The 4,040-nt window shown below is 66.0% G+C and overlaps 1 non-coding gene across 1 annotated transcript in view; it reads left to right on the plus strand.

Moving 5' to 3' along the window:
- Nucleotides 1-6: 6 nt before the first annotated feature.
- Nucleotides 7-4,040, plus strand: part of LOC107196510 — a 7,617-nt gene continuing 3,583 nt past the window's right edge. The window contains exon 1 of the transcript XR_001517918.2: nucleotides 7-180. This is a non-coding gene — a transcript (uncharacterized LOC107196510). The remainder of the gene's footprint in view (nucleotides 181-4,040) is intronic.

The raw sequence follows: 4,040 nt of genomic DNA on the forward strand, positions 1-4,040 counted from the left end.
TCCCGGCCCAGGACCCCTCGGCGGGCCTGCCCAGGCCGGAGCGGGCGCCCCAGGGCCCGGAGAAGCCGATGACCGTGCTGTCGGCCCTTCGCGCCTACAGCTCTGATGGCTTGGCGGCCTTTAACGGACTCGCGAGCAGCGCGGCCAATTCGGGGTGTATCAAGAGGCCAGACCTGTGCGGTAAGTTTCAGAGCCCTCTTCCTTGAGGTCACTGCCCGAACACGGGTGCCGAGCCGTGCGTCTTTACAGACGGGGGGTGGGGGGGCTGACTCGTGAACAGGTTTGAGCCCAGCGTAGACGAGGCCCCGGCCACGCGGTGCGCGGTGCAGACGGTCGAGGCGTCAGTGTCCCTGGGGGGTCCGGGTGCAGAGCGGACGCTCCGCCGCTGCGTGGTGACGATGTGAAGGGCTCCTCCGGGGGGCCCGGGGCGGGGGGGGGTCCCGCCGTGAGAACAGCTCCCGTTTTCATCGGCATCCCGGGGTGAGACGCGGTGACGTGCAGCGTGAAGCATTGTCAGCTCACGCCCCCACGCGGACGCGGAGCCTGCGACACCGCAGCGCACTGCCCACAGGCTGGGAGGACAGCGGCCGTCCGTCCGTCTGCGTCTCGGCCTGTCTGTCCGTCTGCGTCTCGGCCTGTCTGTCCGTCGCTCTGCCAGGACGCTGCGTGGCGAGGCCTCCGGCCGGCGGCGTGTGCTCCCGTGGGTCTCGGGCCCTGCCCGCCTGGCCTCGTGAGCAGACTGGCGCTCGTCGCCCCCTGAAGAACACGGTTACCCCACGTCGTCCCCAGCCTCGGGAAGCAGGCGCGATGCGGGGGATCGGAGCGAGCATGTGTCCGTGGGCCGGGGACCCCGCGGCCCCCTCGTGTCTGACTGCGCACCGCTCCCCGGCCCTGTACCGTCGCAGAGACGCGACCATGGCAGCCCCCGTCAGGGTGTGGGCGACTGCAGCTGCTCCCCGTGCGGAAGGAAGTGGGGGGAAGGGGGGAGCACATCTCCACCTCTGAACCCCGACCTTCCGAGCACGCAGGACCCGGGGGCCGACGCGGCTCACGATTTAAATCGACGATGTTCCTTTTTTCTCTCCTTCCTTCCTTCACCGAGAGCTGGATCAAGCAGTCAGAAATATGTTTTGAATTGTCAAAAATCACTAAGTGGATTTCTGACAGCTCAAAAAATATTGACAGTTCCTTCTGCTGGGTGATTCGCAAGGCCCCGTTAGCCAGGACCCCCGGCTCTATTTTTAGCCGCATATAATTCATTACTTTTGAAGCTGTTAAAACAATTTTTAAAAGAAGGAGGAAAGGGTTTCGCGTCAGTCCATCTTCCCTCCCCCTTTTCTTCTGGGGGATGATGTGTAAGACTTTTTTTTTTTCCCTAAGGTTGGGGATGGGGTGCTTTCTTTTTTATTATTGCTTGGGGGATTTTTTACAAGTTTATTTTCTGTTTTTTCAAATACCTAAGAAGGACCCTGGTTCCAGGCAAGAGCCCGGGCGCCAGAAAAGCTCAAACCCGTCAGGCTAAGCCCATTGTTACTGAACTAGCTCGTTACCAGGAGAAGGCTCCCTCCTCCCCCAGCCCGAAACGGGCTGCCCGCCTCTGGGTCCCCTGGCCCCAGGGGAGGCTGGGGAGCAGCCCGGGGCCCCTGTTCTGTCTCCTGAGCCCTCTGAGCTGCAGCTCCAGGCCCTCCCCCGCCCATAGCAGCTCACGAAACCCCCACATTTCTTGGGTGTGTGCCGGGAGTTTTGCTTCGTCGACCTTGACCCCGGACCCTAAGCCAAGGCCCCTCTCCTAAAGGGGCTTGCAGACCCTCAGGCCGCCCAGCCTGGGGTGCAGGGCCCCCTGCTCCACCGTGGCTGTCGCCGGCCTGTTCCACCCTCCCGGTTCGGCCACACCCTCGTGCTTTGGCCTCGAAGGGGGCGGGAAGGTCTGGCCTCGCGCTTGCTCGGGCTGGGCTGGAGGACTGTCCCTCTGCCCCAGGATGGGCCTGCGCCTGGCCCTGTCCGGCTCCCACTCCCCCACTGCCATGGTCAGAGCCCTCGTCCTGTCCTCTCGCTGGCAGCTGTGGTGGCCCAGGCCGCGGCAGGGCCAGGCCCCCTCATCCTGAGACGTGACGTCTGGAAGGAAACCAGGTCCGCTGAGCGGCCGGGAGGGCTCTGGGGATGTTCTTCTCACAGTCAAGTTCGCTCTGTCCAGAACGGCAAGAAGCGCAAATAATAGTTGAAAACTTCGAGCCCCCGCTGGCTGGACTTTGCGAGGGGAGGTGACGTCGGCACGCGGAGTCACATGTCCGCGTCTCTCTCGCTCTCCGCCCCGCTCAGGGCGGAGGCCGGCCAGCCCGACGGCCGGCTCGGCCCCTGAAGAATTATCCCAGTATTTCTCATCTCAGGAGAGTTCGGGGTCTGATTTCTGAGTCCACCCAAATCTGCACGTCGAGGCCCCAAGACGCAGGTCATCGGGGAGCTGGCGGCGGCCGTGTCTCCTCGTGGGGGTGAATGTGATCAGAGAGGCATCGGTACCAACCGCGTTCCAATCGTGTACATGCCTGCTGAGCTCGGTGGCTCCTCTGACACGTGCCGGTGACTTGGGAAAGGTGGCCTCTAACCCTGCGTCTGCGGGCGACCCTCGTCTGTGGCCCTAGTTCCTGGCACTTCCCTAGTGCTGCCTGCTGGCTGCCTGACTTCGGAAACCCTGGCCCTTCACTCCTCGATGCCAGGGACCTGGGTCGCTCCCCCTGCCAGCCGGGCCACGGCCAGCGCCGCTGCAGGAGGGGGGCATGAGGGGGGCATGAGGAGGGGGCCCACCTGGGCCTCGCGGCACACGGGCAGGAGTGGCCTGGAGAGCCTGCGCCCTGCGGCCGACCCTCTGCCCAGAGCCCCTCTGCAGCGCCGAGCCCGGCCTGTCGGACGCGGGCGGGTGGCCGGAGGAGGTGCCCACTGCGCCGGGCGCCACGCAGGCCTGGGCTTGGGGCGTGAAGCCCTGCCCAGTGCAGGCGCCCGTTCCCTGAGGCGCCGCCCACACTCCAGGCGATGCCCACATGGCTTGATTCTGGCCTGACACCCGTGGGCACCTCTGTGCTGTCGGCGGCCTTGGACGTGCCCAGCCGTGCTGGAGGGTGTTTGACCTTGCTTCTGTCACGGGTCAGGACCCACGAGTATTCAGTTGGGGCGAGGGCAGGCCAGAGCAGCGCTTCTGTCCACTGACAAGGCCAACGGCTCCTTGTTCGGTCTGGGAAGTTTGGTGAACCGCCGGTCAGCCCATAGCTTGTCGACCAAGAGAACGTAGCAGGCACGGGCTCCCATGGGCACCGCACAGCCTGGGGCCGGCCTCGTGGCCAGGCTACGGAGCTGGTTTGACCCCAGAGTTTGTGGATGTGGACAGCGACCTGGGCGCACTCAGTTCTCGCCTTGGCTGGGGCCACAGGGCATTGCGTATCTGTGTGCTTCAGGGGGCCCAGGGTGGGGCCAATGGGGACGAGCTAGGGGCGGACCAAGGAATGGCAGCCAGGAGGGCGTGGCCCCCTTCGCTCCCCGAAGCTCTGCTCTGGAGCTGCCACCCCCAGGAACCGGGCTGGCCTGGGACACTGCTGGCCTGTCCATCACGGTGCGGAGCCCTCGAGTAGGGTCTCCCGGACCGCGAGACGCCCGGGCCCGGGAGCACGCGGCGGGAAGGCAGGTCGAAGAGTGAGGCCCTCGCTCCCGGCTTCTGGTCTCCGCTTGGAGGAGGCCGGCTCTGCAGCCCGGAGCGAGCCTGCGCCTGAGGCCCCCCACAGCAGCGGGAGACGAGGGACCCCCTTCCGGGAGCAAAGGGTGGGGCACATCGGCTCCTCACTGCATGTGTTCCGAATCGTGTGTCGGCGCGTTCCCACGACGGAGGGGCTCGGCCCTGCTCCGGCCGCGCAGGCCCACGGGGGCTCGGACGCTGGATTCTCCAGAGGCCGACAGCCCCCGGGGCCGGCGGGCCCTGTGGTCTGTGTCGCAGGCTCGGCTCCGCTGGGCCGTGGTCCCGCACAGCTGCGTCACGAGGACGGGCACTGGCCGGC

The sequence above is a fragment of the Pteropus alecto genome, unplaced genomic scaffold (genome assembly GCF_000325575.1).
Source record: "Pteropus alecto unplaced genomic scaffold, ASM32557v1 scaffold89, whole genome shotgun sequence".
Classification (NCBI taxonomy): domain Eukaryota; kingdom Metazoa; phylum Chordata; class Mammalia; order Chiroptera; family Pteropodidae; genus Pteropus; species Pteropus alecto.